The following is a 20,206-nucleotide window of genomic DNA, read 5'->3' on the forward strand; positions in this document are numbered from 1 at the left end:
AAACTGGCTCTACAGAGGCAAGATGTCCACCTCATCTTCACCCTCCGATATATCACCGTGTACATCCCCCTCCTCACAGATTATCAATTCGTCCCCACTGGAATCCACCATCTCAGCTCCCTGTGTACTTTGTGGAGGCAATTGCTGCTGGTCAATGTCTCCGCGGAGGAATTGATTATAATTCATTTTAATGAACATCATCTTCTCCACATTTTCTGGATGTAACCTCGTACGCCGATTGCTGACAAGGTGAGCGGCGGCACTAAACACTCTTTCGGAGTACACACTTGTGGGAGGGCAACTTAGGTAGAATAAAGCCAGTTTGTGCAAGGGCCTCCAAATTGCCTCTTTTTCCTGCCAGTATAAGTACGGACTGTGTGACGTGCCTACTTGGATGCGGTCACTCATATAATCCTCCACCATTCTATCAATGTTGAGAGAATCATATGCAGTGACAGTAGACGACATGTCCGTAATCGTTGTCAGGTCCTTCAGTCCGGACCAGATGTCAGCATCAGCAGTCGCTCCAGACTGCCCTGCATCACCGCCAGCGGGTGGGCTCGGAATTCTGAGCCTTTTCCTCGCACCCCCAGTTGCGGGAGAATGTGAAGGAGGAGATGTTGACAGGTCGCGTTCCGCTTGACTTGACAATTTTGTCACCAGCAGGTCTTTCAACCCCAGCAGACTTGTGTCTGCCGGAAAGAGAGATCCAAGGTAGGCTTTAAATCTAGGATCGAGCACGGTGGCCAAAATGTAGTGCTCTGATTTCAACAGATTGACCACCCGTGAATCCTTGTTAAGCGAATTAAGGGCTCCATCCACAAGTCCCACATGCCTAGCGGAATCGCTCCGTGTTAGCTCCTCCTTCAATGTCTCCAGCTTCTTCTGCAAAAGCCTGATGAGGGGAATGACCTGACTCAGGCTGGCAGTGTCTGAACTGACTTCACGTATGGCAAGTTCAAAGGGCATCAGAACCTTGCACAACGTTGAAATCATTCTCCACTGCGCTTGAGACAGGTGCATTCCACCTACTATATCGTGCTCAATTGTATAGGCTTGAATGGCCTTTTGCTGCTCCTCCAACCTCTGAAGCATATAGAGGGTTGAATTCCACCTCGTTACCACTTCTTGCTTCAGATGATGGCAGGGCAGGTTCAGTAGTTTTTGGTGGTGCTCCAGTCTTCTGTACGTGGTGCCTGTACGCCGAAAGTGTCCCGCAATTCTTCTGGCCACCGACAGCATCTCTTGCACGCCCCTGTCGTTTTTTAAAAAATTCTGCACCACCAAATTCAAGGTATGTGCAAAACATGGGACGTGCTGGAATTTGCCCATATTTAATGCACACACAATATTGCTGGCGTTGTCCGATGCCACAAATCCACAGGAGAGTCCAATTGGGGTAAGCCATTCCGCGATGATCTTCCTCAGTTGCCGTAAGAGGTTTTCAGCTGTGTGCGTATTCTGGAAAGCGGTGATACAAAGCGTAGCCTGCCTAGGAAAGAGTTGGCGTTTGCGAGATGCTGCTACTGGTGCCGCCGCTGCTGTTCTTGCGGCGGGAGTCCATACATCTACCCAGTGGGCTGTCACAGTCATATAGTCCTGACCCTGCCCTGCTCCACTTGTCCACATGTCCGTGGTTAAGTGGACATTGGGTACAACTGCATTTTTTAGGACACTGGTGAGTCTTTTTCTGACATCCGTGTACATTCTCGGTATCGCCTGCCTAGAGAAGTGGAACCTAGATGGTATTTGGTAACGGGGGCACACTGCCTCAATAAATTGTCTAGTTCCCTGTGAACTAACGGCGGATACCGGACGCACGTCTAACACCAACATAGTTGTCAAGGCCTCAGTTATCCGCTTTGCAGTAGGATGACTGCTGTGATATTTCATCTTCCTCGCAAAGGACTGTTGAACAGTCAATTGCTTACTGGAAGTAGTACAAGTGGGCTTACGACTTCCCCTCTGGGATGACCATCGACTCCCAGCGGCATCAACAGCAGCGCCAGCAGCAGTAGGCGTTACATTCAAGGATGCATCGGAGGAATCCCAGGCAGGAGAGGACTCGTCAGAATTGCCAGTGACATGGCCTGCAGGACTATTGGCATTCCTGGGGGAGGAGGAAATTGACACTGAGGGAGTTGGTGGGGTGGTTTGCGTGAGCTTGGTTACAAGAGGAAGGGATTTACTGGTCAGTGGACTGCTTCCGCTGTCACCCAAAGTTTTTGAACTTGTCACTGACTTATTATGAATGCGCTGCAGGTGACGTATAAGGGAGGATGTTCCGAGGTGGTTAACGTCCTTACCCCTACTTATTACAGCTTGACAAAGGGAACACACGGCTTGACACCTGTTGTCCGCATTTCTGGTGAAATACCTCCACACCGAAGAGCTGATTTTTTTGGTATTTTCACCTGGCATGTCAACGGCCATATTCCTCCCACGGACAACAGGTGTCTCCCCGGGTGCCTGACTTAAACAAACCACCTCACCATCAGAATCCTCCTGGTCAATTTCCTCCCCAGCACCAGCAACACCCATATCCTCCTCATCCTGGTGTACTTCAACACTGACATCTTCAATCTGACTATCAGGAACTGGACTGCGGGTGCTCCTTCCAGCACTTGCAGGGGGCGTGCAAATGGTGGAAGGCGCATGCTCTTCACGTCCAGTGTTGGGAAGGTCAGGCATCGCAACCGACACAATTGGACTCTCCTTGTGGATTTGGGATTTTGAAGAATGCACAGTTCTTTGCTGTGCTGCTTTTGCCAGCTTGAGTCTTTTCATTTTTCTAGCGAGAGGCTGAGTGCTTCCATCCTCATGTGAAGCTGAACCACTAGCCATGAACATAGGCCAGGGCCTCAGCCGTTCCTTGCCACTCCGTGTGGTAAATGGCATATTGGCAAGTTTACGCTTCTCCTCCGACAATTTTATTTTAGGTTTTGGAGTCCTTTTTTTTCTGATATTTGGTGTTTTGGATTTGACATGCTCTGTACTATGACATTGGGCATCGGCCTTGGTAGACGACGTTGCTGGCATTTCATCGTCTCGGCCATGACTAGTGGCAGCAGCTTCAGCACGAGGTGGAAGTGGATCTTGATCTTTCCCTAATTTTGGAACCTCAACATTTTTGTTCTCCATATTTTAATAGGCACAACTAAAAGGCACCTCAGGTAAACAATGGAGATGGATACTAGTATACAATTATGGACTGCCTGCCGACTGCAGACACAGAGGTAGCCACAGCCGTGAACTACCGTACTGTACTGTGTCTGCAGCTAATATAGACTGGTTGATAAAGAGAAGATGTCTATGTAACTATGTATGTATAAAGAAGACTGAAAAAAATCCACGGTTAGGTGGTATACAATTATGGACGGACTGCCTGCCGAGTGCAGACACAGAGGTAGCCACAGCCGTGAACTACCGTACTGTACTGTGTCTGCAGCTAATATAGACTGGTTGATAAAGAGAAGATGTCTATGTAACTATGTATGTATAAAGAAGAATGAAAAAAAACCACGGTTAGGTGGTATACAATTATGGACGGACTGCCTGCCGAGTGCAGACACAGAGGTAGCCACAGCCGTGAACTACCGTACTGTACTGTGTCTGCAGCTAATATAGACTGGTTGATAAAGAGAAGATGTCTATGTAACTATGTATGTATAAAGAAGAATGAAAAAAATCCACGGTTAGGTGGTATTACAATTATGGACGGACTGCCTGCCGAGTGCAGAGACACAGAGGTAGCCACAGCCGTGAACTACCGTACTGTGTCTGCTGCGACTGGATGATAAATGATATAAAAAATATATATATATCACTACTGCAGCCGGACAGGTATATATTATATATTATATAATGACGGACCTGCTGGACACTGTCTGTCAGCAGAATGAGTTTTATTTTTATAGAATAAAAAAAAAAAAACACACAAGTGAAGTCACACGACGAGTGTTTAACTTTTTCAGGCAATCACAATATAAGTATACTACTAACTATACTGGTGGTCAGTGTGGTCAGGTCACTGGTCAGTCACACTGGCAGTGGCACTCCTGCAGCAAAAGTGTGCACTGTTTAATTTTAATATAATATGTACTCCTGGCTCCTGCTATAACCTATAACTGGCACTGCAGTAGTGCTCCCCAGTCTCCCCCACAATTATAAGCTGTGTGAGCTGAGCAGTCAGACAGATATATAATATATATAGATGATGCAGCACACTGGCCTGAGCCTGAGCAGTGCACACAGATATGGTATGTGACTGACTGAGTCACTGTGTGTATCGCTTTTTTCAGGCAGAGAACGGATATATTAAATAAACTGCACTGTGTGTCTGGTGGTCACTCACTATATAATATATTATGTACTCCTGGCTCCTGCTATAACCTATAACTGGCACTGCAGTAGTGCTCCCCAGTCTCCCCCACAATTATAAGCTGTGTGAGCTGAGCAGTCAGACAGATATATATAATATTATATATAGATAATAGATGATGCAGCACACTGGCCTGAGCCTGAGCAGTGCACACAGATATGGTATGTGACTGACTGAGTCACTGTGTGTATCGCTTTTTTCAGGCAGAGAACGGATATATTAAATAAACTGCACTGTGTGTCTGGTGGTCACTCACTATATAATATATTATGTACTCCTGGCTCCTGCTATAACCTATAACTGGCACTGCAGTAGTGCTCCCCAGTCTCCCCCACAATTATAAGCTGTGTGAGCTGAGCAGTCAGACAGATATATATAATATTATATATAGATAATAGATGATGCAGCACACTGGCCTGAGCCTGAGCAGTGCACACAGATATGGTATGTGACTGACTGAGTCACTGTGTGTATCGCTTTTTTCAGGCAGAGAACGGATATATTAAATAAACTGCACTGTGTGTCTGGTGGTCACTCACTATATAATATATTATGTACTCCTGGCTCCTGCTATAACCTATAACTGGCACTGCAGTAGTGCTCCCCAGTCTCCCCCACAATTATAAGCTGTGTGAGCTGAGCAGTCAGACAGATATATATAATATTATATATAGATAATAGATGATGCAGCACACTGGCCTGAGCCTGAGCAGTGCACACAGATATGGTATGTGACTGAGTCACTGTGTGCTGTGTATCGCTTTTTTCAGGCAGAGAACGGATTATAAAGTAAACTGCACTGTCCTCACTAGTAAACTCTCTCCACTCAGTCTCTACACTTCTACAGTAACAGTACTCCTCCTAGTCAGCTCCAGTAAATCTCTCTCAGTCTCTTATAATCTAAATGGAGAGGACGCCAGCCACGTCCTCTCCCTATCAATCTCAATGCACGTGTGAAAATGGCGGCGACGCGCGGCTCCTTATATAGAATCCGAGTCTCGCGATAGAATCCGAGCCTCGCGAGAATCCGACAGCGTCATGATGACGTTCGGGCGCGCTCGGGTTAACCGAGCAAGGCGGGAAGATCCGAGTCTGCTCGGACCCGTGAAAAAAACCATGAAGTTCTGGCGGGTTCGGATTCAGAGAAACCGAACCCGCTCATCTCTAATTTTAACATTTTACTTGAATGTTAATGTCACGGTCCTCAAAATATTTCCCTACAGCCATTGTGGAATTACACAGCCCAGCACTCCCTGCCACCTGCTGGCAGAGAATACAGGAAGGTGAAGTTCTACAAGAGCCTAAAGCAGGGATGGGGATACTTCTGACCTCTGGCTGCTGTAGAACGGCACATCCCAGCATGCCCTGTCACAGTTTTGCTATTAAGACATGTTAAGACATGTTAAAACTGTTGCAGATCGTGCTGGTATGTGTAGTTCAACATCAGCAGTAGGGCCAAAGGGTGAAGGCCCATCGTCTAGGCCAGTGGTTTCCAACTTTGGTCTTCAAGTACCCCAACAGTTCATGTTTTCCAGGTCTCCACACAGAATTGCATGTTAATGAATTTGATTCACCTGTGGGTCTTTAAAAAAGTGTTGTGGATGTGTGCAGTGTGAGACATGTTACTCACCCATGTCACCTCTACACGGTCAACGTTTTCCAGACGACGTCTTGAGGACCATCCCTATAAAGAAAACAACAGGTGAATACTCAAATAACACATCATGGTACAATAAAAGACATAAAAAAAATAGAAATGTGGGATCAGAATTTGCTCTTTATTGGCCCATTTAAATAAATTGTAGCCACTATTTAAAGTAGCTGTCATCCTTTCCCACATTTATACATGCATGCGCATGTACAGTATACCTAAACTCAAATGCTCAACTCCTTTATAATTAAAACCTGCTCTGGAGAAAACAACATGTTAAAACAAACTAATGGGAGGGGAGAGCAAGGGCAAACAGAGTCTGTGCAGCTGGTAGTGGTGGTTGTCCTGATGCTGGTTGTGGTGTCCCCGGGCGTTTTTCTGCGATTAACTTCAGAGCAGTCACGATGAGGCAGGAGCTTGCCGCTATTTGTCTTTGGCTGTCTGTCACGTTGTTTAAAGTGGCGTTTTGACACAACGTGTTGTCCACCAACTTGCACAGGTCGTGAGAATCCGAAGTGTGTCCAAGATTGACTGTCAATCTTCTTGTTGGGTCTTCTTTATTTCAGCCATAGTATCGGCCATTCTGTCCATCGTCTTCCTCATGTTGTCCATTTGGATGTTGACGACATCACAAAATGTGTCCTGTCACTGCTGCATCTCCGCTGCCAAGGTGTAGACTCTCTCAACACGTGATGGTGTTTGTCCTTACTGAATGTCGGCCACCACTTGAATCTGTGAAGCTGAAATTAAGAAAACAAATAATGCAATTGTAGCGCCTACTCATTTTTTTGGAAGTAGCTCAATTTTTTTTAAACAATATTATTACACAAGTAGACATACTAATTACTTACCAAGAGGCATGGAAAGAGGTGGCTGAGGATCCACATCCTCTTCTTCTGAATCTTACTGCAGTAAATCTGGCCTGAAGTAAGGTCCAAATCCTGAAGCCAATCCGGAGCTGCTTTGTGGCCTTTCTTCTGTTTTAAAAAGACAGCAACAAAAAAATATGTTTAGTACACAAAATGGTAGCATTCCAAAAAAAACACATTGCATTCACAGTTCTACCTTCTTGGGTCTGAGGTACCGCTGCTCCGGGAACATCTAAGACTCGACCCATGTCTTCTCCAGATAATCTTCTGCTTGGGACTGAAGGTGGTTCCGATTGGCGAACTTCAAATCCCGTAAATGTGTCCTCCGTGACTCCTGTAGATTCAAACACGCTGGGAATGGTTTACATGTCGAGTGTCACAGTTTCTTCAAGGTCTGTTGCTGGAGGCTCTTCAGAAACATGTTGTTCCCTCCTGGTGGTTCCTTGTTCCTTGGTGGTAGATGTCCTTTCTGTTGCTGTCCTCTGTGTTTCTGCTGTCTTCTTTGGTCTCCTTCTTGGTGGTTATTCCTCATCATGAATTTCACCTCTTCTTGAAGAGTTGGATTGCCTGCAGTTCCTTGAACCATGATGGGGTACATCCTTCTTCTGATCATATCCTCCCAGGATGTCCATCGGATGTTCAATTTGGGTCCTCCTCCGGTTCCCATCTCATGTCGTCGCTGCATTCCCATCTTCTTCTTCACTTGTCTTCTACAGTTGCTGTACCTCTTCATACATTTTCTGTAGTCCCGACGGTTTCCACCAACTGCAGTCACTTTGTCGGTGATGTCATCCCAAATCTTCCTTTTCTGTTTGGATGCAGTTGTCTATGCCCTTGTTCCATACAGAATGTCGTATGATCTGTCCACACCTTCAACCAAGGCACTGCTCTCCGCTTTGTTGTAAAGTGGTCCTTGCGGAATCTTCTTTCTGGATTCATCTGCTGAGCCGTCCTCATCTGAAGGGTATTCTGAATGACTTGTTAGCTTTTAGATAAAAAAATAATAAATCATAAATTCACACAGTGAACTGTGGGTGTCCCTATTGGTATGTGAGTGTACCTGGCAGTGTGCAAAGGAACATGTGGGTGTGCCTATCGGTATGTGAGTGTACCTGGCAGTGCACAAAGTGAACTGTGAGTGTTCCTACTGGTATGTGAGTGTACCTGGCAGTGCAGAAACTGACCTGTGGGTGTGCGGTATGTGAGTGTACCTGGCAGTGCACAAAGTGACATGTGGGTGTGCCTACCAGTATGTGAGTGTACCTGGCAGTGCAAAAACTGACCTGTGAGTGTTCCTATGTGTATGTTAGTGTGGCTGGCTGCAAGTGTGGAAAGTGACTTAATAATTACCTGGCTCGGCCTTCTCTTTGCATGTTTCTGACAATGTCATCGTTCTTTGGATGCCCTAGGTTGGCTTGGCATCTCTTCTTCATTGCTTTGGTCCTCTTCACATGTTTCATCATGATGACTTGTTTGCTTTTAGAAAACAATAAAAAATACAATACATTAATTCAGTGACCTGGGGGTGTTCCTAGGTGCAAGTCAGTACCTAGCAGTGCGCAAACTGACCCTTGGATGTCCTCTGCTGACTTGCCATCTCTTCTTCCTGGGTTGTGTCCCACTCCTCACCACTGCCCAATAATTCTTCTGAGGAGTGGGGGAAAGGGGGGGCATGTGGTCGCATGTCTCCGGACAAATTTACATATGTACCACCAAGCAGCTTAAAAAGTACACCACATACCCACCCCCGCTTCTCACATTGCATCACGCAATAAAGCAGTGAAATAAAAAACATACACAAATTTTAAAATACAACCACACCCAAACAGCATCAAAGTACACCAAAGTTGGCTCTCGCCCAACCATGCACACCTACATTACATGATGCAATAAAGCCAGGACAGTAAAACTTTAAAAAACAACATCTGCACCCATTTAAAAAAAACACCCAAACAGCATTTAAGTACCCCAAAGTCACCCCTCCAACCCAACATTACATAATGCAATAAGTCCAAGATGAAAAACATTTAAAAAAAACAACATCTGCACTCATTTAAAAAAAAAAAACACCCAAATCCACCCAAACAGCATTTAAGAACCCCAAAGTTACCCCTACACCCCAACATTACATGATGCAATAAGTCCAAGATGGAAAACATTTTAAAAAAACATCTGCACCCATTTAAAAAAAAAAACACCCAAACAGCATTTAAGTACCTAAAGTCACCCCTACACCCCAACATTACATAATGCAATAAGTCCAAGATGAAAAACAATTTAAAAAACAACATCTGCACTCATTTAAAAAAAAAAACCACCCAAATCCACCCAAACAGCATTTAAGTACCCCAAAGTTACCCCTACACCCCAACATTACATGATGCAATAAGTCCAAGATGGAAAACATTTTAAAAAACAACATCTGCACCGATTTAACCCCCCCACCCAAACAGCATTAATGTACCCCAAAGTCACCCCTACACCCCAACATTACATGATGCATTACACCCATCAACAGAAAACCAATGAAAAGCACCCCTGTACACATTTTAAGCATACCCCAAACACATCCAAACTGGGCTAAAATACACCTTATTCTGTAGCGGATCTTGCCACGGGCAAGCAGGACTTTTGCCCGGGGCACCGCCTTCCGGAGGGCGCAGCACCATGGCAAGATCCGCTACTGCTGTGACCCCGCTGCCCGCTGTGTCCCCCGCTGGTTCCCCGCTGTGAAGGGAACTAGACGCTACGAGTCTAGTTTCCCTTCGTGGAGAGGACCTTTGCTGTGCGGTGCGCGATGACGTCATCGCGCACCGCACAGCATTATAGAAACATAGAATTTGTCGGCAGATAAGAACCACTTGGCCCATCTAGTCTGCCCCTTTTTTTTTTTTTTTATATTATTTTTATCTCTAACCTTATTTGATCCTTATTTCTTTGTAAGGATATCCTTATGTCTATCCCATGCATGTTTAAATTGCTCTACTGTCTTAGCCTCTACCACCTCTGATGGGAGGCTATTCCACTTGTCCACTACCCTTTCTGTGAAATCATTTTTCTGCAAATTTCCCCTGAACCTCCCCCCCTCCAGTCTCAGTGCATGTCCTCGTGTCCTATTGCTTCTCTTCATTTGGAGAATGTTTCCCTCCTGGACTTTGTTAAAATCCTTGATATATTTGAAAGTTTCTATCATGTCCCCCCTTTTCCTTCTCTGCTCCAAACTATACATATTGAGATTTCTTAGTCTTTCTGGGTATGTTTTGTGATGTAGGCCATGCACCATTTTAGTTGCCCTCCATTGTGGGACTGCCAGACGCTAGGGGTCATAATTGACCTCTAGTGTCTGTCTATGCCAGATCCGAGGAGAGGAGCGGCGCCGGCGGAGGTCTGCAGCGGTCGGGAGCGGGGATAGTAAGTATTATTTTTTTTTTCAGCTGTGCTACTCTACTGTACAGGGGGTGTAACTGACCACGCCCCCTGTATGAAGCCATGCCCATATTTCCCGCCCGGGCACCAAAAGGGCAAGAACCGGCCCTGACCTTATTCACCCCTCCCCTACCCCATACATCACATGCTGCACTCAAACCACTTACAAACCACCCCAAATGACCTCACAAAAGCTCCCCTGCAGTACACATGCACCCACATGCAACGCCATACACACATATCTCACAGTTGGTACTTACCTAAAAGTGTAGAAAACAATTCTAAAATCCCCTTTTATCTTTCCAACGCTGTGAGTCTGTCCTGGCTGGATGAAGGCTTGCTTGGTGTTTAGTTCACTGGAGTGTACTTTCCCACAGCAAAATAAACCAATTCAGCAATCTTCAGCACCTCTCTCTGCTCTGCAGGTTACCAAAATGGCGCCTGGACCACGCAGCAAACAGCGCATATATGTGATCCACAAAAGCGGGAAGCTGAGTCCATTCTGCCCACAATGGGACTGATTGGTCCCTTTCCGACAAGGGGAGTGTTGGAATGCAAAAGCATTGAATAGACCGGAATCAGTGATGGGAGATAAGGAATCCGACTGTCGAGTCCTGTCGGAACGGCAACCTATCGAAAACGGTGCTGCTTCCAATATCAATTCAATATACCCCATAGTATGATAACATTTAATACAAAACATATGTTAAAACTAGAAATAAGCAGGTTCAGATCTCAGAGAACCACTACGAACCTCACAATCCAAGCTGGGAACCAAGTCTGGCTCAGGACTTCCCGCCAGACTCTGATCCCAGAATGAGGCAAAATGTCATCATCCCGCTGTTGGAATCTTGCAGGTTTTGGATTCCATATAAGGAGCAGCATGTCGTCCCCATTTTCACTCCGGACTTGGAGTGTGAAGGAGACAGACCTTTGTCTGTCTCTGGGTGGTGGCGTACAGGGGTGCTGCTGTCCTGTGCTCTTCTGGGGTGGTGTCCTGTGATTGTGTACTGTGCTGTAAGGGGTGCTGCTGTCCTGTTCTGGGGTGGAGTCCTGTGTTGGTGTACTGTGCTTTTAGGGGTGCAGCTGTCCTGTGCTGTACAAGGGTGATGTTCTGGGGTGTCATGTGCTGTTTGGGGTGCTGTACAGGGGTGCTGCAGTTCTGTGCTGTACAGGGGTACTGTTCTGTATGCTGTAAAAATACAGATGTGTTGTAAAAATAAAGGAACACTGGCCATGTCCTGTATGCTGTAAAAATACAGGGGTGTTGTAAAAATACAGGGGTGCTGTGAAAATACAGGGGTGCTGTTTCCCTGTCCTGTATGCTGTAAAAATAAAGAGGTGTTGTAAAAATAAAGGAACACTGGCTCTGTCCTATATGCTGTAAAAATACAGGCGTAATGTAAAAATACATGGGTACTGTGGCTCTGTCCTGTATGCTGTAAAATTACAGGGGTGTTGTAAAAATAAAGGAACACTGGCCCTGCCCTGTATGCTGTAAAAATACAGGAATGCTGTGAATATACAGGGGTGCTGTGTCCCTGTCCTGTATGCTGTAAAAATACAGGGGTGTTGTAAAACTAAAGGAACACTGGCCCTGTCTTATATGCTGTAAAAGTACAGGGAATATTTGAAAATACAGGGGTGCTGTGTCCCTGTTCTGTATGCTGTAAAAATGTTGTAAAATAAAGGAACACTGGTCCTGTCCTGTGTGCTGAAAAAATAGAGGGGTGCTGTGTCCATGTCCTGTATGCTGTAAACATACAGGGGTGTTGTAAACATAATAAAGAACACTGGCCCTGTCCTGTATGCTGTAAAACTAGAGGGGTGTTGTAAAAATACAGGGATGCTCTGAAAATACAAGGGTGCTGTGCCCCTGTCGTGTATGCTGTAATAATACAGTGGTGCTGTAAATATAAAGGGGCACTGTTCTGTTTGCTGTAAAAATAAAGGTTCACTGTTCTGTGTGCTGTAATAATAAAGGGGCTCTGTCCTGTGAAATGGAGTACAAAAATTTTGAGGAAAAAATAGTGAAAGATCAGGAATTACTTGCAGTTCCTAGTACTAATGCTGAAGCTGCTGCTGACACCAGTGAAGACATTGACAATGCAATTCCATCAACATCGTGTGCTAAGGCCGATGCCCAATGTCATAGAGGGCAGGTAAAATCCAAGAAGCAAACATTAAAAAAATATATATATATTTGATGAGAAACGTAAAATTGGCAATATGCCATTCACGGAATGAAGTGGCAAGGAAAGGCTAAGGCCTTGGCCTATGTTCATGACTGGTGGTTCAGCTTCTCATGAAGATGGAAGACCTCCTCCCTCTCGAAAATAAAAAATAAATAAAGCTTGTTAAAGCACAGGAAAAAACAACTGTGTATTCAGACTGAGAGATATCACAAATCCCCAAGTAGAGTCCAAGTATATCTGTGCTTACGAGGCCTGACCTTCCCAAAACTTAATAGGAAGAGGAGGCTCCTGTCACCATTTGCTTGCCCTCTGCTAGTGCTGGGAAGAATACCACCAGTCCAGTTGCTGATAATGAGATTGAGGATGTCACTGCAGACATACACCAGGATGAGGAGGATATTGGTGTAGCTGGCACTAAGGAGGAAGTTGACAATGAGTATTCTGATGGTTATGTGTTTTTTTGAATAAGGCACCAATGAAGACAGTTGTTGTCCATGGAATGAAAAACTTGCACTTCAGTGTGGACTTATTTCTCCACAAATCCGGACAACAGGTGTCAAGCCATGTGTTGCCTTTGTCAATCCATAATAAGTAGGGGTAAGGACATTAACCACCTAGGAACAGCCTCCCTTATACATCACCTGCAGCGCATTCATCATAAGTCAATGTCAAGTTCAGAAACTTTGGGTAAGAACTTAAGCAGTCCACTGACACCTAAATCCCTTTTTCCTGTTGTATTCAAGCTCCTGAAATCCACACCAACTTCCTCAACGTCAATTTCCTCCTCAGTCAGGATCCAAAATAGTCCTGCAGGCCATGTCACTGGTATGACTGATTAGTCCTCTCCAATCCTGGATTCCTCCAGAGGATCCTTGAGTGCTATGCCTACTGCTGCCACTGCTGCTGTTGTTGCTGCTGGGAGTTGATCGTCTTCCCAGAGAGGAAGTGAGAAGACCACTTGTACTACTTCAACTAAGCAATTGACTGTCCAACAGTCCTTTGTGAGGAAGATGAAATATGACAGCAGTCACCCTGTTGCAAAGCATATTACTGAGTCCATAACAACTATTCTGGTATTAGATGTGCATCCGGTATCCGCCATTAGTGCAGTGAGATTTAGACAGTTGATGGACGTACTGTGTCCCCGGTATCAAATCCGTCTAGATTCCACTTCACTAGGCAAGCGACTGTACAGGGACATTAAGTGTCCTCAGTGTCCTGAAAAATGTGCTTGTACCCACTGCCCACTTAACCATGGACATGTGGACAAGTGGAGCAGGGCAAACTAAGGACTACATGAATGTGACAGCACACTGGGTAGATGTTTTGCCTTCCACAGAAACAACATCAGCGACACCTGCAGCAGCATATCACAAATGTCAACTCATTCCTAGGCAGGCTACGCTGTGCATCACCGGTTTCCGTAAGAGGCACACCACTGAGAACCTCTTAAATAATCTGAGGGACATCATCGCACAATGGCTTACCCCACTTAGACTCTCCTGGGGATTTGTGATTTCTGACAACACCACCAATATTCGGTGAGCATTAAATCTGGGCAAATTCCAGCATGTCCCATGTTTTGCTCACACAAGTTGGTGGTGCAGAATTTTTTGGAAAATGACAGGGGCATGCAGGAAATGCTGTCGGTGGCCCAAAAAATTGCGTTACAATTTCGACATTCAGCCACTGTGTGCCAAAGACTGGAGGACCAGCAAACACTCTCAAACCTGCCCTGCTATCACCTGAAGCAAGAGTTAGTAAAGAGGTGGAATTCAACCTTCTATATTCTTCAGAAGATGGAGGAGCAGCAAAAGACCATTCGAGCCTATACATCCACCTATGACATAGGCAAAGGAGGGGGAATGCACCTGACTCAAGCGCAGTGGAGAATGATTTCCGTGTTGTGAAAAGTTCTCCAACCCTTCGAACTTGCCAACGTGAAGTGAGTTCAGACACTGCCAGCTTCAGGTCATTCCCCTCATCAGGCTTTTGCAGAAGTAGCTGGAGAAATTGAAGGAGGAGCTAAGATGGAGAGATTCCGCTAAGTATGTGGGACTTGTGGATGGAGCCCTTCATTCGCTTTGCCAGGATTCAAGGGTGGTCAGTCTGAAATCAGATCACTACATTTTGGCTACTGTGTTCGATCCTATGTTTAAAGCCTACATTGTATCTCTCTTTCTGGCGGACACAAGTCTGCATAGGTGCAAAGACCTGCTGGTGAAACAATTGTCAGCTCAAGTGGAACGTGACATGTCAACAGTTCCTCCTTCATTTTCTCCCGCAACTGAAGGTGCTAGGGAAAATAATAACATTTCCTATCCGACCCACTGGCGGTGATGCAGGGCAGTAAGAAGCAAGTTTAGATATGTGGTCTGGACTGATGGAGCTGCCAACAATTACTGACATGTCTACTGTCACTGTATATGTGCTATATATGCTGTCTCTGTTGAAAGAATTGTGGAGAATTATATCGGTGACAGCATCCAAGTAGGGATGTTAGACAGTCCGTATGTATACTGGCTGGAAAAAAGAGACAATTTGGAGGCCCTTGCACAAACTGGCTTTACTTTACCTAAGTTGCCCCCCCTCCAGTGTGTACTCTGAAAGAGCGTTTAGTGCAGCCGAGCACCTTGTCAGCGATCAGTGTAGGAGGTTACTACCACAAAATGTGGAGATGATGTTTAGCAAAATGAATTATAAATTCCTCCAGGGAGACCTTTTCCAGCAATTGCCTCCAGAAAGTACACAGGGACCTGTGATGATGGATTCTCTGTGAGGCTGAGGATGTAAACACTGAAAGGGGTGAGAAATTGGAGGATGAAGATGAGGATAACATCTTGCCTCTGTAGAGTCAGTTTGTGCAAGGAGAGATTAATTGCTTCTTTTTTGGTGGGGGCCCAAACAAACATTTCAGCCTCAGAATTTTATTTTTTTTGCTGAAATTATTGGTTTGTTAAAGTTGCATGTCCTATTTATACAGCGTTAGGGTGGGTGGGAGGGCCCGAGGACAATTTCATCTTGCACCTCTTTTTTTTTCCTTTGCATTATGTGCTCTTTGGGGCCTAGTTTTTAAAAGTGACATCCAGTCTGTCACTGCAGTGCCACTCCTAGATGGGCCAGGTGTTTGTGCCGCCCACTTGTGTCACTTATCTTAGTCATCCAGCTACTTCGGTGCAACCTTTTGGCCTAAAAATAATATTGTGAGGTGTTCAGAATAGACTGGAAATTAGTGGAAATTAATGTTATTGAGGTTAATAATACTGTAGGATTAAAAAAATAATAATTCTGTGATTTTAGCTGTTTTATGTTTTTTGTTTTTTTAAAAATCCAAATCCAAAACCAAAACCCAAAAGGGTGATTTTTGCAAAACCGATCCAGATCCAAAACACAAATGGAGATCCAGATCCAAAACCAAAACACAGAACCCGAAAAGTGTCCGATGCACATCTCTAATTAATACAGGGACAAAAAAAAACACATTAAAAACATATTTTTTTCTGCCCAGAAATAGAATAAAATAGAAATAAGCATAAGCTTCAAAATTCTTATGTGGCTTGTGGTGTTAACTTTAATAACCCTTTTCCCCCCAGCACAGATCACTGATCCATATTTACTCCAATTGCATATTACTAATATAATACTAATATAAGGATACCTTTTTGACCTGCGGGGAAACAAAATGAGCAGCTTTAGGCTTTGTAAAGATTTAGGGAACAGGAGGGAGAGATGGAACGAGGAACAGGGGTCCCCGTTTGGAGAAACCCATATTACCAGTAAATCAACCAATTGGATGGATGATCTAATCGAACTAAAAAACATGCTTTATAAACAAACTAAAACACATTGGAGTAAATTAACCTTTGAGAAATATATCAAATATGACATGACCCCCGAGGGGTCTAAGACCAAAGTTATTTTTGTCTTTTGAATTGGAGGAAGACTTAGAAAAGAGAGGGAGATGGCTATCCTTAAATGCTCAAAGAACCTCATGGACATTCTTTTCAAACATGATACCAGAATTTTGGATCATTGCTCAATAGAAATAGATAAAATCAGTGAAAGGCTCAAAACACATGAAAAAGAAGAAGATTAAAAAAAAAAAACATTTGAGAAGTATAAACCAGACTTGGATTGGTTTGAAAAAGGAATTATGGAGCGCAAATGAACCAAATTCGTGAGAGATAAGAAAGATTATGTTCACAATAAGGTTTATAAATGTAATTTAAGACCACAAAGGAGTCATGACAACTCCATGAATTATAGTTACTCAGAACTAGAGTCCTCCAAGGGAGAAGGGGGAAGAGGGACAGACAAATGGCAATGAGTTAATTTTTTAGGCCGGGGCCCCAACTCTATAGAAGGAGATCGGGGACCAGAAGATATAAGAAGATCAGACGGAGGGAAAAAGCTCCAGAAGAAAGAAAGAAGAGAGAGATTGGGAGAGATACCCACAAAGAATAAGATGCCCCAACAGGAGGACATACATTTCGGATGAACTACAGATTATAAGCCTCACAAATAAAGTACTTGAACAACTGTACATACAGTTAATATCTAAAGGCTTAAGCTTCTCACCTGTTAAAAATGTCAATTTGAAGTTCAGAAAGATACATTTATTTGCTAGAAAAATGCTTCTCAGAATATTTTACAGTAACAGAATAAAGGAATATAATTGGATGGATGGAAATGAAGAAGAAGGACTGTCATCCTTGAGTGAAGAAGAAAAAGAAGCATTACAAACATTTGAGTAGCAGGAGAATATGGAACAACTGAAATACAGGAGGATGGCCTGACAAGATCTGTTTTAAGAAAGAAGTCCACATTTTTTCCCAATTCACATATCTGTCCACAGGTACATGTATTCATCGAATTACAGTAATGTCCAAGGAATTGGATATCATTTTTGAGAAAAGAAGTACCAGTAAGATGAATAATATCAGTAAAGATGAACAGAAAGCCCTAAAAGAGATCAATACCTGGGGCAATTATTATAACACCCTCCGATAAAGGAGGAAACATCGTCCTATGAAGTAAGGAGCTTTATGTGAAGGAAGTGTATAAATAACTATCTGACACTACTATCTATAAAAGGTTGATTTTCAACCCAACTGCCAATTTTTTGAAGGAATTTAATACCCTTGTTAGCAATGCGTTACAGTATGGAATTATTACCAAGACAGCAGAATATCTTGATGTCAAAGATTCCAAAATACCGACATACTATATGTTACCAAAAGTGCATAGGAACAGAGAGCACCCACCTGGAAGACCAATAAAATCAGGTATCGATAGTATGACGGAGAAAGCGAGAATCTTCATAGATCAAAATTTGAGACGCTTTGTTTTGGAATTGCCCTCATATATATGAGATTCCATGGATGTTCTTAATAAATTGGAAAACATAACTTTAAGGCAAATACATGGCTATGTACATGCGATGTAGAGGCATTGTACACAAGCATAAGCCATGATATTGGCATAAGAGCGGTTGAATATTTCCTCAGTATGGGCAGACATCAGGATTTTGATGACTTCCTTCTGCACCTGTTGAATTTTGTTCTAACAAAGAACTTTTTTCCATTTGATGATAAATACTTCCTACAGGTGTGGGGCACCACCATGGGCAGTACATGTGTCCTGACGTATGCTAGTATTTAGCTCGGATGGTGGGAAAAGGAGTGGTTCTTTAATTACATCAATGCAGAGTATACAGAACACATTATAAGTTGGCACATATTTATAGATGATATCTTGATTACTTGGGAAGGTAATAAGGAGGAACTAGAGACATTCATAGCAATCCTCAATAAGAGCAAATTTAATCTCAAACTAATATCTGATATCAGTCGAGAAAGTGTGACCTTCTTGGATTTGACTATAACAAGAACAGAAGATAAACTTACAACGGATGTTTTCCGTAAAAAAAAGCTATTAACAGCATATTACATGACAGTAGCTCACACTTCCCAGCCACTCTTAAAGGAATCCCAAAAGGGGAATACATCAGGATAAGATGCAACTGTCCGGATTGCCTATAAGAAAAGAGCCAATTAACTACAAAATCAGTTAGAAAAAAGAGGATATGGTAAGAAAGTATTACAACAAGCGTATAATTATACCAATAATGTATTGTCACGAACCGCTGTGGGTTCTGGGGTCCATCTGTTGTCGGTGCGGTTGCTCATGGTGCTATGCGGCCATGTGGGGACGCAGCGGGGTCGGTGGCAGAGGTGATGCAGGTTCTGGGAGTCACAAATGTGGGGACCTAATGGCCAGAGGTGCCTCTGTGTTTCTGCAGTATAGGAGTTGGTCATGTTGGAGACCAAATGCTGCACCTGTGAGCACCTGTGGGTAAGTGTTAGCCAAATCTGTGCCTGTGCTGCCTATAAGTAGGCTGGGATTATTTCACTCATGGCCAGTGCTTTTTTGTAGCTACTCTATACCCTAGCTCTGTGCTCTCCCTGTGAATTTGTGTGTGATTCCAGTGGTCCTGATATCGCCTCCACTCCCAGAGGTCTGCCTGCAGCCTTTACCGCAGATTCCCGGAGTCCTGTGAGAGGTTACCCTGTTCATTCAGTGACTGCCTGCTGTAATCACACAGCCTGTGAAAGTTTCTACTTAATCCTGGTCCTCGTTTACTCATCTCTCAGTTAACCCATTCTTTACCATTGTCCTCTGCTGCAACTCTTCACAGTGTTTCAAGTATAATCTTCACAACCTGCAAGTACTTCTTTCAGTATTGTATCTACGTTTTAGCATCATTCAAAGACAATTCTTCACAGTTCTCTAGTTCAGCCTTTAAGCGTCAGTAACAAGTCTTCACAGTTATTCATCTTTGTTTACAATATCCAGTTAGCACTTATTTACAGTTTGGCACCAACCTTTGCTTCATATTGGACAATTCTTAACTAATCTTCTGGCACATTTTATCTTGTTCATATGAACATTTCTTCAATGCATCTACAATACAGATCCTGCTTATCGTTATGCCATTCACTGCAGTATGTCAGTTTATATTTGGTGTCTAATGATTATCATTTAACTCCTTACTGGAATTGTAGCTTTCTAATAAATATATGAAACAGAACTTTCTTCGTCCTCCCTGTTTTCATCATACTCTTGCACCAACACCTTTTGTTGGTCCAAGGTTAACAGATTCACAAAATCAGTCGGCCCTGACATGTATCCAGAATTGATCTACTTACCCCGAAAAGAAAAATAAGGGAGAAGTACCAACCAGGATCATTAGCACATACTGCAGAGAATGGAAAGATATTAATAAACCATTGCAGAAACATCACCACATATTGACAACAGATGAGGATCTGCAGAAGGAAATCGGAGATAGGATACTCACAGGATGGAAGAAGTCACCAATTTACATAATAAACTTGTCCGCAGCCACTTTGTGAGAAAGAAAAAAATGGGATCCCGAAGTACAGAGATGCTATACATGTGGAAAATGCAAAGCCTGTAAATATATCAAAGTAACAAAGGAGTATTCCAACAAATACAGTAAAAAAGTCAAAATTCGAGATTACATTAATTGTATGACTCAAGGGATCATCTATTTTCTAACTTGTCCCTCTGGATTGAATTATATTGGAATGACCAAGAGACAATTCAAACAATGGATTTTAGAACACATTGGTAACATAAATCATGCAAGAAGGGATCATTC

General features: G+C 43.6%; 1 long non-coding RNA gene across 1 annotated transcript in view; it reads right to left on the bottom strand.

The window, feature by feature from the left end:
* Nucleotides 1–20,206, bottom strand: part of LOC134929155 (uncharacterized) — a 173,213-nt gene that overhangs the window by 91,898 nt on the left and 61,109 nt on the right. Inside the window, exon 3 of the long non-coding RNA XR_010178333.1 lies at nucleotides 6,012–6,065. This is a non-coding gene — a long non-coding RNA (uncharacterized LOC134929155). The remainder of the gene's footprint in view (nucleotides 1–6,011; nucleotides 6,066–20,206) is intronic.

Source organism: Pseudophryne corroboree, chromosome 5, assembly GCF_028390025.1.
Source record: "Pseudophryne corroboree isolate aPseCor3 chromosome 5, aPseCor3.hap2, whole genome shotgun sequence".
Classification (NCBI taxonomy): Eukaryota; Metazoa; Chordata; class Amphibia; order Anura; family Myobatrachidae; genus Pseudophryne; species Pseudophryne corroboree.